This window comes from Lissotriton helveticus, chromosome 11 (assembly GCF_964261635.1).
Source record: "Lissotriton helveticus chromosome 11, aLisHel1.1, whole genome shotgun sequence".
NCBI classification, from domain to species: domain Eukaryota; kingdom Metazoa; phylum Chordata; class Amphibia; order Caudata; family Salamandridae; genus Lissotriton; species Lissotriton helveticus.
In genome coordinates this window covers 776,174,678-776,188,736 of record NC_136072.1, presented here as the reverse complement: position 1 = coordinate 776,188,736, position 14,059 = coordinate 776,174,678, and positions in this window count along the sequence as shown.

The window sequence follows — 14,059 nt, the reverse complement described above, 5'->3', positions numbered from 1 at the left end:
TGTGACATTTGCTTCTAGAATTTTGCATACATTTTGGAGTAGTTTGACTTAGAAAAAAGACTCGTAAAGTGCTGGTCCAGATTTCTTGTGTGTTCTCGTTATAGAGAAAAGGCAAGGGAAATCTACAAAAATACCTACATGTCCCTGGCAGGTAATGTTTGTGCCTACGCGTTGATTTCTTGCATGGAAATGTGTAGGAGATTCCTCAATTTGGTGGGTTGCAGAAAATTCTTGGGACCACACAGTGCATTACAAATTATTTCACGGTTTACATTTATTCTTAATTCCATAGAGAAGGTTAAAAGCTAGCATGTTGAAATGTGAAGGTTTGTGATCCCACAAAGCAGTATAATAACAATTAGCGTGGTGAAGTTCAGATTAATTACCGTAAGCAATACACCTGAGAAATGCAACTGAGAACACACATTCAATTGTAAATATTTAATCATTGATTAGAACCACTTTTTATCTTAATCGTATCTCCATAAATTAACTACATAAATGAAAGAAACTGACTTCCCGGTGTCAAATGACCAACACAGGTGAACAAATGCTCGATCCAATAAAGAGAAAATGTATCAAAGATGCTAGCTGATCAAATAGATTATCTCAAATCAGTACATCTTAAGAGATGGTTAACAGTCAAGGTGCATTACAGATGTGTTTCCGGCTCTAACGAAAGTTAGAATTGTTTTCAGCTTAACTTCCTCAAAGAAGTAAGGCAGGTGGAATTTACCCAATGGAGCCCACAGTCTGCATTTTGTAGAAGAAAAGTATTGTTAGGATTCAAAGTGCAGGTCTAGGTCTACTGCGGCAGCCGTAGCAGCTCAGTCACACTTACCACTAATATCAGACGAACATGCCTAGGTAACTCACTTAGGGGCAGATTTTCAAAGACGTCACATGCCACAGCAGCCTAAAATGCTGCCCTGCTTTGTGTGACAGGTAGGAAGCAGGGGAGTGGCATTTCTACAAAGATATGGCTCTCTCTTACCCTCTCACTAGCGCAGCCGCTGATTTCAGCTGCCGCGTGCCAGGCACACACCTTAGCACCAAGAAGAGATTGTTGGAGAAGTAAATATAAAGGAAGTTTTGATTGTCGGGCACCCAAGCCAAATAACAATTAATAGGAGTGATTCTTAACCTTGTCACCACAGACCTATGGGAGCAGTGCTAAATTTGCAAAATATTAAGTGCAGGTGCTCACATTTTTTAGAAGGGCACATCTACTTTCCTGGCTCCACCCACTTCCTCCAGTGGCTCCATCTATCTCCTTCATTGACTCCACCCACATCCACAAGCCTCAACACATCAGAGCCACCTCCTCACTTCTTGCATTCCGCAAGAAGCTGAAGATTTGGCTCTCCACATAAGCACCTTGGTGACCTCACAGCTACACACCTGACCAAGAACCTGGATACCCTCTAGAGTGATTAGTGTGCTATACAAATCAATATAACATAACATAACATAACATACGTGAAGCCTACGACAACAACTTAAAAGTGAACTCAAATTAGAGAATGTGTATAAATCTAAAAATGCAGCCTGAGGATAGGTCATTTGAGGACCTGAGGCAGCTTTACAAACTAAAGAGAATGTGCTTGCACTGTGCTGTTTAAAAGAAAGGAAGGGATGAAGGAAGAAATACATTAAAGAAGGCAGCAACACATGCAGGCAGAAAGGGAAGTACTGGAGAGAGGAAATAAATGAGTAATGGAAGAAAGGAGGAGTAAATAAGAAAAGAATGTGAAAGGAAGAAATAAAGGAATAGAGGGAGAAAGGAAGTAAACAATACCTGATGGATGAATATAAATAAAAAGGAAAGGAGCGAGAAAAGCAGAAGGAAGGGTTGAGGACACAAACGGAAGAAATTAAAGAAGGGATGAAGGAAATAGCAGGAAAAAAAGAAAGTAAGGAACAAATGGAGGAAGAAGGAGGAAATGCTCTAAGGGAGGGAGAATGGGCAAGGGAAGAAGAGCAGACAGTGGGGAGTGCGTGAAAGGAGAGTGCAAAGGAAAGATGAGAAAGTGAAAATTGAAAAGCAATTAATGAGGAGGTGATTAAGAGGAAATACAGACAAAGGGCAGAAAGTGAAGGAAGAATGGAGAGAAGTGAAGGAGTGAGCCTTGAAGGGGAGGAAGAAAGACAGATGCAGGGGGAGAGCAAGAAAAGAGTACACCTCTTCGTTATTAAATATACAGTAAATATGTAAGTTGAGTGGTGACACGACTGTATCATTCTTGGCCTGTCTCATCAATGCATAGATAGCTATGTGAGTAAGGACACTATCTCACTGGGTGCCAAGCTTGGGGGGGGTGCAATTTGTGCATGCACTGTGAAATGATGCACCGTTGTTAGTTCTAAATACTCGTTCACCGGCGCTGCCCAAACACTCACTTAGAAACTCATTAATGCAACCACTCACTTTTCTGTCTGTAGTGTCCCCAATACCATCCTACATTTTTAACAAGTGTGCACTGAGCCATTTGCACAACCTGAAAGACTCTTTAGTCCTACAGAGGCAAAATCAGTGGAAGAACAAAAAAGTCATATATGACTCTTTCAGTTTAGCTCCTAAATGATATTTTTTTTTCTCAAAACAGTTAACACTTTGCATCTCATAATAAACCAATTACATACAGTGTAGTGGGTGGTATTTTACCAAAAGTAAATTTTATTTAAGAGACAGCCAATGGTTTCCGCGACATACTATTGCTAGTTTTCCTTTTGGATACTGTATGTTTGGATCAACCAATTTCTACTGTTATGTTCATTCCTCTGCATCTTGTTATTCATCCCTTAGCAGCTGAGATAAAGCAGTGTGATTAAATTTTGTGTAAATTGAGTGCAAGGACACACTTGCAGAGACAATGCAGAAAGTATGTGGAATTCAAAAAACAGAAATACTTTCCTGCTATAAACTAACTAACCTGCTTCAGCCCACTGAGGTTAACATTTTTAATCACGAAGCGCATTCATTTGATTCAGGAGGGTGGGTACCATTTTTAAAAGCTTTTCTTTGTTTAGGGTTTTCATTAGCCAGTCTTTTTACTTAAGGAAAGTCAAAAGCAACTTGTAGATTAAAAATAGTCTCCTTTTCAGGGATCTGCTATTTCTTTCGGCTATTTCTTCTAAGAAATGTGGACTTCTTGCACCCTTGCAATTCTGCAGCTAGTGCGAACTATCTACCACAAAGAAAAGAACACACTAGACAAATCCACACAGACCTCCTTTTCAAGGCAAACACAGTCACATGACAAAATCACCAAGGGCCCTCCCAGTGCTGAAAACGATGTGCTCCACTAACCCAATGCTTGAGGGGTGATGGCTAGTCACAGCAGGTCACTGCTGTGCTGATTAGTTTCAGCATTCCCTGCTGCTGCTCCCCGTAATGCTGCCAAGGCCAGGGCCAAGCAATTAGAGCGCTTGCAGTTTTTAATGAGTGCAGAGTAGCACATGCTCACCGAGGTCCAACAATATCAGTAGTTGGTGGTGGGCCCTTAGCACTTCAAATGCAGAATTATAGACAGCTCCAGTTCAGTGCGAGTTGATAAAAAAGCATGCTACGCACTTTTTTTAAATCTGCTGTACGATGATGTGAAATGTTCGACCTGCACATTCCCAGCCTGCCTTGCCTCATCTCAGCCATGAACCTGCCCTCAACCATTCTCCAATGGAAGTGAAACAATGTTCCTTGTGAAAGGTAGACATGATCTGGGGGGGCATGGCCTGACGCTGATTGATTGAGCAGCACTGCTCGGAGCTCCACTCAGCCGGCCGCTGTCCAGCTCCATCCTGACTCGCATTGCACACCTACCCAGCCCAGAGAGAAACCCCTGACATGCCCTGCCCTGGGCCCAGAGAACCTGTGGGGCGAGGATGAACCACATCAGAGAGCACAAAGCTCATCAGCAGTGGGCGCTCCCCAATGCCGTGAGGAAATTCAAAATGGCAGCGACCCACTGAGGGGATCGGAGGCCAGGGCGCTGAGCGGAATGAAGCTGAAAGGAGAGCTGGCAAGCACCTACTGGCCCCAAGGTGCCTGCTCACACCCCCGGATTAATCCAAATCCGCTGAGGCGGGGGGGGCGCTCCTAGGGCCATGCAGCTACGAAGGAGAAGCAGCTTGAGAAGCTCGGATGGCTCGGACTCCCCAGATTGAGCCCGGAGAACCTGCGGCACAAGCGGCTGCACCGGGAGAAGGCAGACCTGGCCTGGGCCCTGCGGCAGAAGAGAGGTGCCGGAGGGCCGCCGGCAGCCCCGTCATTCAGGTGAGGCTTAAAATGCTAGGGTGCAGTCCCACTTGATCAAGGGCATAGCGGTAGATGGAGGCTGGTGTGGGAGGCACCTGAATTCTGTGTGAGAGTGCACACGTGAGCTGAACTGCCCTCTGGACCCCCTACCTGTATTCCTGTTGTGCATGGCCACACCTAACAAAGAGTTGCAGGATTTTGCAGCAGTGGGGCCTGCTGCTTGGGAGTCATGAGAGAATGTAAAAGCGAGACAACCAGGGCCTGAGCAGAGAGGGATAGACCTAACTTGCTCGGACGTTTGGAAGCCTGAAGCAGACAAATGGGAACGCTTGGCCTACCCTGAGGGCCTGCGAGGCCTCGCATTAACTTGACCCCGACCTGTTGATAGGGGATTATGGTTGTGAGGACATATGGGACTTGCCGGTGGCGAGATATCATCAGTAAGGGGCAGGACAGTGACCCAGAAGCTGTCTGGTGAAGGATCCCAGCCATAGCGAGGGGGGATTATTGGGGGCCGGAGTAAAGGGTTCTGGCTTCTCCGTGCAGCCATACTGGCACCTTGCTACATTTCACACCTCAGGGAGACCGGCTGGGTTTGCCGGCCCCGTGGAAGTCTGCTGAGAGAGCCGGAACCAGGGATCAGCACTCTAGCACTGCATCTCGCTAAGCTACCATTGCTGAGACAGCCCCTGGGCTGACTGCCCTGGATAGACTCAGTGGCAACCCGCTCTCACGTGAGAGTTTTAGGAAAAGGGGGGTCTGACAGCTCCAACATGGGGGGTGCCTGAACTTGTGGAAAAGATACATGGCCCGAGGCGGGACAGCTCACTGTTGGGCACCATTGGTTAAACGACCAAGAGGCGCAACCAGGACACAGACCTGATGGCGGGCTCCCAAGATAGAAGTGAGAATACAGCTAAACTGGCAAAGATCCAAGGACCCCGCGCTACAAGATATCCTGCAGGCCATCACGGCCTCCAGGGAGAGGCTGGAGAAGATTGACTCAACGCTCTGGAAATCCTGAGCGATGCCCACAAATACCTTTCTTTAGAGGGTGACGACAAATAAACGACAAATAAACGCGAACTGTTGGAGTCCACTCCAACCATGGCAGCCCTGAAAGACCAACTGATTAGGGTTGAAGAGAAGATGCGCACATTTCAGCTTCAGACAGAAGATACCGAAAATTGCTCCCACAGAAACAATATCAGAGTGGTGGGCTTGCCGGAAAAGGTGGAGGGTGCCTGCATGGTGGACTACTTGAAGATTTGGTTCAGCACAAAGGTAGCACCAAACATTGCCCTTTTACATGCTTGAATGAGTATGTGTAGTGCCGACGAGGCTGCCCCTGCCCAGAGCCCCCATGCCCTTTTGTGGCAAGACTCCTACATTAAAGGGACAGAGATCATCTACGGCGCAAAGGCAAACTCAGAGTGAACAATATGATGGTGCACATTTTCCCAGATTTTTCTAGAGAAGTAAAGAGGCACGGGGCCTCCTTTCATGCCAAGAAGAAACTCCGATAACTTGATTACAAGTATGCAATGATATTCCCTGCTAAACTGAGAGTGGTCACCCCAGAGGGGACAGAGTTCTCTCAATTCCTGCAGAAGGCCTGGGACTAGATGGAGGGACTGCAGCGCCAGGGTCCTACCTGGGCTCCTGGATGATGGGGGAGATGCATAGGTGGATCCACAAAAGAAGGACAAAATGAGACACAATAGCCCCCACACAGGATGAAGTGTAGCTGGGGTAGCAGAGTGTGATGAGGTGGTGGTGATGATAAGTGGGAGAGGCACGGGACGCACAACACCGGAGAGCAGTGCGCTGCTGCAAGAATCCGATTCTGAGCACAGATCTAGCGCTTCTTAGAACTCAATCATGGTACTGCCCAAAGTGACACTGATAATATCATCTGATCAGCCCGATGAGCTGGTGAAAGGGCAGGATCAGATGTGGGCCTACTGTGACAGCGCACTTGGGATGATACACTCAGACCATGCTGGGGTGTGGGATCCGCTGAACAAATGGTGGCTGCAAGCTGGGTGGCTGCCCTGCCAGCCTGGAGGGCTACAAGATCACTTCCCTCAACTAGACGTTCCGTAATGGACTTCCTCAGTTTCCGTAGCGATTGTTTGTTTGGATGGGAGATACTAATCTGCTTGTCCTGGGAAGGGACAGTTGGGGTACCAGTTATGGTTTGAATAGCTTGATTTTGGGGGATTTCAGAGTCGTGCTTCACTGTAATGTATAATGTTTTAATGGGCATGCTGGGACGAGGGAGGCAGAGAAGGGCGAGGGCCATCCAGAGGCTGAGCAATCTGAATTTGGACATGGCGGGCTCCCTGACATAGAGTTCCCTTTCTTGGAATATCTGGGGAATGCAGACTATGTCCTAGGTATAAAGTGTTCTCCTACCTGAACAGAGGAGGCATCCAAATAGTGTTCCTCCAAGATACCCACCTAACAGCCAAAGAGGGAGTCAAATTTCCACATAGGTGGTGGGGTCAGGCATACTACACTACATACTCTGCCTATGCCAGGGGAGTCCTGATGTGGATCAGCGCAAGATTCCCTTCCAGCTTGTGGACCAGATGGTTGACCCTGAGGGAAGATTTGTAATGATTAGGGACTGACACTTCCATAATTAACGTGCATGCCCCGAACGTGGACCAAGGCACATTCCTAATGATCTAAGGTCATCGACTAGACTGTCCTCCCCGACAATCTTGGGGAGGGAATTAAATTGTGTGGCTGACATTACCATGGATCGCTCCAACCCCCTTTACAGGATTCCCAGACTGTGCGCTCAGCTTGCGCTTTCAAGGAGTGCAAACGAAACAGGGCGCTGATAGACTCTTGGAGACAGATGTATCCAAATGGGAGGGATTACTCTTTATTCTCCAGTCTCCATGAAGTACATGTCCTATTGGACACTTTCTTGTGTACACCGTATATCCAGAGCTTAGTTCACACGACCGACTACCTAGCCCGCACTATATCGGTTCACAATCCAGTCCTCTCTCAGCTGCAATGTGTCCTGCCTCACCCTTCCCCCCCTCGTGGAGACTCAAGCTTGAATCGCTGGAGGACCAAGCATTTTGGGAAATGATACGGAAGAAAATCCAACAATACTTTTTCGACAATGCTGGCGTGGTGTTTTCCCCACAGGTGGCGTGGGATGCCTTTAAGGCAATTTTTTGGAGCCACGGGATGGTTGAAGCAAATAGTATATGGCATACCCTGCTAGGAGAGGTCCAGATGGAGAAGAAAGCACGTAGGGGTCTGGAGATCCAGTGACCAGAGCAGCCAGATCTACAGACAGCACTGGCAGAGGCCAAAGAGGAAGTGGCTGTCCAGGTGGTGCTTTGACTACAAATGATATATGGACCAGACGCACGCTGTAAGGGACAAGTCTGGTTCCCTGTTGGCCTGGCTGGCTAACCCAACCAAACTGGTAGCGACCATAGTGGACCTAGAGGATGAGGGGTATACTCCCAGGAGGACATCAATGACATATTTGCCAGATACTACACAACACTTTACACCAGCATTATACTGACCCAAGCCTTTCTGGAGTTTTTGCCATAGGGGCACGGCATGGTCGGGAACATACCCTGCAGCCATCACCCTCTGCACTTCACACACCTTAAAGCCTTGTGCAGCAGGTGCGGACCGGCCAGAATGGCCTAGCTGGAGGCCACTCCTAGGAGCTGCTAGCGTGAGCTCCTGGGTTTGGGGATAACCAAATAGGTTAAAATCCCTATAAAACCCTGGTAAACCGCTCAGCAACCACCCAGCAACCGATAATCCCTATGCGGACCAACTATGTGAACAACTTGGCCGAGAATGATGTTGGGAACAGCAGCGGACAGCGGACAACAGGAAATCGACGAGGAGCCACCCTTGAGGTGTTGAGAGCCCAGCGGCGACTGAAACTATCAGGAATTTACCACAAAAGTGAAGCGGCTTACCGGAACTCAGCGAGAGGCCACTGATACGGAGACGAGAGTCCAGCGACGAGATCACCGAGTTGGAGGTCCGACGTGCGGAGGAGCGGAGGAACGACGTGGAGCCGGACCAACTTCGCGACAGAGAATGTGGCAGGAGAGCGCACCAACTTAGGACCGTAGACCCGAAGCGGCTGGAGAAGGTGCAAAGTAGGAGCCGGAACGGAGTGAAGTCCACAGCACGGAAGCGTGGGGTGATGACGGGCATCGAGGAGGGACTACAATGAGCAGAGGTGAGAGATCATAGCGGTACCAGGAGGCACTCATCTGGAATAACCAGAGACAAGATCCACAATGTGTTTTCAAGATCCATAATGCATTGGAGAATCACCGAGGAATTATTACATCACTGTAAACGAAATGAAACCACGGAGCGGCGCGCCTGACCTTAAGATGGCGGCCGCAACAGACATTCAGTCGAAATGCATAAGCAAAGTGTAGTTCCTTCTGACTAGTACGACCAAGGACCAAAAATAATTGAAAAAATACCCCAAAATGGCGGAAACAACTCATAGATAGCGAAAGTGGTCATGTAAAGAGAGAAAGCCATCTACAACAGGAGAAAGTAAAAGAGGACTACTAAACACAGGCAAGGAGAAAGGAGATTTTCCCATGGTCTAAACAAATCCATGGAAAGTGAAAGAGGACTAAAACTACAGAAACACAGAAAGGCATCAGCACAAAAGTGATACAATCACGCCAGACATCTTGAAAAGTCCTCACAATTAAATGTAAAGCATAATAAAAGAAGAAAAGGCATTTAATTAAGAGAGTACTCATACTAACAGGAAGAGGGAAACGAATCTTAATATTCTTTCACATACCACAAATATGGAGGAAAACTACCTGGAACTAACAAGTGGGAACGCCTACAACATAAAATACCCAACCTATCTTTCTAAGAATGCAGCCCAAAAATGTAAGCATAACATTATGAGGAAAAACCCTGACACATTGATCTCTGACACTTCTTTGTGCATGGCCAAAGGAGTCATCACGAAAGATATGATATTCTTCACCAGAAAAAGGGCGAAATGGCGCAATGCCTTTACAACGTTGCTCTATATAAAATCCACAACTAACATCCCTCATGGTACAAAATATATGACAAGAGCATCACCCAACCTGAGAGCGGACCTCTGCATTACTATCTTCAAGAATGGGATAGTGATGATCCAAGCATCTAACAACGACCTGGAAAAATTCGACAACTTTTTCTCATCCTTAAAAAGAAACATAGAGACCACGAAGCCACTAATACACCGGAGAAACATAGAAGACAACCTTGTCACACCCAACTACACCAATATAATAAGCAGCACAACTAGTGTCCGCCAGGAACCTGATCAAGTCACGCAATCAAGAGTCACTAGGCCTTTACAACTCCAGAGTCCGTCAGAAGACAACACAGTCTCATCCGACGCTATCTCCACAATTAGTACCCCAACCAGAGACCGGCAGGAACCTGAACAAATTAGCACTCCATCTAGAGACCTCCAGGAACAGGTTATTCAACCAGGAGCCTTATGCCGAACAGAAAGTACGTTGGCCAGGAATGAAGATGAGAGAACGCGAAATACAAATAACTTCAACAACAACAGTGGATCGCCAAGCCTAGACAGAACGTCCAACTCAGCAATTAAGGTCCGAGGAGAAAACCGATCAAAGGAAAGAAATAAGAAGATAATGAGACATGGGTCAGAACGGAAACTCAGGAACAGAAAACGTGAAGATCGAAACATACGGATGAATAATCACATTACGTCACCTAAGGTCATGAGAAAAATTCTCGAGATTCAAACACAAATCAGTATCATGTCGCAGGAATTATCAAACACCTTGAAAGGTATAGAAAAACGACGTGATATTACAGAAAACACTATTAAATACAACCAAAGACAAAAACAAGAAGAGAGCGATGCCATTGTCAAACAGACAAAACAGACCAAATAGGAATCAAAATTCTTTATCGGAAGTAGAGATACTAGCACTACTCAGGGAGTATGAGCAATCGGACTCCACTAGGGTTCGGGAAATCAAAAGAGTACCGATAGACGCAAACAGAACATCCACGAGAAATGGAAGGAAACTAAGCATGGGCGGATTTTGCGAATTGGCAACCCGCGAACTTGCGTATTTATGGATTCGCAATCCGCAAAATCCGCGAATTTGCGGATTTTTTTTTTGTGTGTTCGCAAGGGTTTCTGCCAGTTCGCGAGGGTTATGTACCAGTTCGCAATTGCGAACTTACTTGTCGGCTCGCAACGGCCGTGACTATGTTGTTTCTACGTCTGGTTCATCATCACAGGTTCACAGCACCCTCTGTTTCACCACTGCCACCCTCTGGTACACCCATGCCACCCTCTGGTACATCACTGCCACCCTCTGGTTGGTTTATCACTGTAGATTATGGGGGTGAAAAAAAGCAAGCACACCTGCCCTACTTCAACTGACATGAATTAATTTGGGGTTGATTAATGTGTCACTGAATTTAAACTTTCAGTCTGGCTGGCACCTGCTTCCTTATCTCTAATTTGCTTTCTGTTGCAGTGCAATTTTTTTCACAGGACCTTTGTGGCCTACTTGTAGCTATTCTCTGAGCCTGCTGTGAGGGTCAGAGCAGGGTCATAGAATAGTTGCAAGTAGGCAACTGAACTCTGAAGCGGCCCCTCAGGAAGCACTACAGGGAATGGTTACTAATGATAAGATTGAACTTTTGCACCTGCTGAGTGCTTTCAGTTTTGTCTGTAATTGCTTTCTGTTGCAGTGTAATTTTTTTAACAGGACCTTTGTTGTATATTTGTAGCTATTCTCTGAGCCTGCTGTGAGGGTCAGAGCAGGGTCATAGAATAGTTGCAAGTAGGCAAATGAACTCGGAAGGGGCCCCTCAGGAAGCACTACAGGGAAAGGTTACTAATGATAAGATTGAACTTTTGCACCTGCTGAGTGCTTTCAGTTTTGCAAAAATCCAAATATCCAGCAGCATCCACAAAAAGTAACCCTTCCAGGTCAAGATCCAAATCAAAGTGACCAGCACATGAAGAAAGCACTGCGAGGAGCCTGCTGGACAGGAACAGGAAGTTGGAGACTGTGGGGCACTTCCTTCCTCCCACCCCCCCCCCCCCAATGGACTCCTTGCCAAGAAAAAGTGCAGGCAAATGTCAACCTGAGGAGTTATTCTGATAAAAATCATAATTTTCAAGGTTTATGCTGCCTGCTGGTGGATTTCTTGTGAGAAATAGCAAATTTTGCAATCTCGCAATTGCGAGATTGTCGCTGCCCGCCGCATCTACGTGTTCGCAAGTGTTTACTCCCGTGAAATTGTGTAGTATTCTAGTTGGCAAGTGCGACCAAGCAAAAAATCCGCTTCGCACGTATTTTACAAATTTTCGGCAAGTTCCCGAGAGTTAGCGGATTGCGAATTTGCCGAAAATCCGCGAGCGGAACGGATTTTACGCCCATGCTTAAAGGAAACCCAATCTCAACAGTTTACAACAAATCCTACTAACCACCGATACGTCAAACAGGAGCACAGATAGAACAGAAAAATCATTAAAATGCCTATTGCTCAACTGCCGATCGGCAGCGAAACTTGCTTCTGACATAGCCGATATCATTATCAATCAGGAAATAGACGTAACAATCCTTACCGAAACATGGCTATCTGAATCCTCGTCCCCAGTCTTAGACTTGTTGGTGCCCCCGCACTATAACATGATGAGACTTGACAGACAAAAAAAAGACAGGAGGTGGTATTGCCTGTATCCACAGATCAAACTTAGAAATTGGCCATTTTGAATCAGACCCTCTCGAATCATGCGAATATCTAGGGCTCCATATAAGATCAGCTAACAAACAGATTTTCAACCTACATGCCTTATATCACCCTCCGGGAAATAACATGAACTTCATTGACCAACTAATGGAGATCATCACTGCCAACTCTAGCAAAGACATTAATAATATATTTCAAGGTGATTTTAATCTACACTGGAACGACAACAACGACAAACAGGTCAATGCCTTTAAAGACTTTCTAACTGAGCTAAATTTATCACAAGCTTGTCTACAACCTACACACGGGAAAGGAGCAACATTAGACTGGATTATTTCAAAGAATAATGACATCTCAATCCTATCAATAGAACCATGCGACTGGTCAGTTCACAACGCCATAACCTTCCTAATATCGTCACAGGAGAAGATATAAAACACTCAATCTAGCAAAATGAAAAGATGGATACGAGAAACCGGAGACTCGAATATGGATCTTCTATTGGAAAGCTACAAAAGAGATCTAATCCCACCTGACAACACACAGAATTACACGACCACAATATCGCAAATAGTCAACTCCACCTTACCACTCACATTAAAAAGAGTCACGGAAAAGATTAAAAACCCTTGGTTTAATGGAATATTGAATGAAGGTAGGCGAAAATTGAGACGTGCAGAAAGAAAATGGAGACAACACCCGTCATCCCCTGAGCTGAAATCCCTCAGAAAGATCAGAAAGGAATATAATAAAAAGATCATCAACTCGAAAAAGGAATTAGATCTGAACAGGACAACGCCAAAAACAGACCACGGAAACTGTTTGAGATTATAAAATTACAATCTAATAAGCTGGCAAAATCTGCCCAAGAAGTCACTAAAACACAACCAAGTTGCGAAGAATTCTCAACCTTTTTCAATAACAAAGCCAGCGATCTGGAAAAAGAACTCAGGATCGCTGCAGATAACCCCAACTACAATACACCATCATCACAATCTGCACCGAACTATGCGCACAATGCGACAAAAAACAAGGCACACTGGGACACTTTCAAACTATTAGACCAGAATGAGATTACTAAAACGCTTGCTGCCATTAAACCAAACAATCACTTTAACGACCCTCTACCATCAAAATACCTGAAAGAAATCAGCCATATTATGATTCCAATATGGACTGAAATTATAAACGCCTCACTTTCCCAGGGGTTCCTCCCAGAATGCCTCAAGACAGGACAAGTATTCCCGATCCTCAAAAAACCCACAGCAGACCCGGCAGATCCAAATAACTATCGCCCAGTGACCAACATCCCTCTTCTTTCCAAATTAATAGAGAGATGTGTACAAAATCAGTTAAGCTGACACATCGACAACTTCTCTCTATTGGATGACTGCCAATCGGGATTCAGAACCAGCCACAGCACGGAAACAGCAATCCTCCACATAGTCGATGATGCACTTCAAGCATTAGATCACAACCAATCTTGTCTACTCATCCTCCTAGACTTGTCATCAGCGTTTGATACAGTCAACCACGAAAAACTTCTAAACAGACTTCACGACAGGATGGGAATTTCCGGCACTGTATTGGATTGGTTCGAATCATTCTTACAGAATAGAACTCAGAGATTCCTAGTAAACCAATCTCTTTCTCCTTCTTGCCCAAACACAATTGGAGTACCCCAAGGATCGACTCTATCTCCTTCACTGTTTAACTTATATATCGAACCCCTTACAGAAATCCTGCGAAATTCTAAAATATATTACCATATGTACGCGGACGACACGCAACTTTACATCAAGATTGCATCATGAGGCCCTCAAAATGACGCTAAAATGGCTAACTAGTATTCATCTCAAGCTAAACGCAAATAAAACTGAATTTCTACTCATCCCACCACAAAAGAATCAAACAGAAGTGAAGGAATGGTCCAAAATGATCACAGCATTAAACTGCACCCCGACTCTAGTTGAGTCAGCGAAGTCTCTCGGAATCACACTGGATGAACACCTTGATATG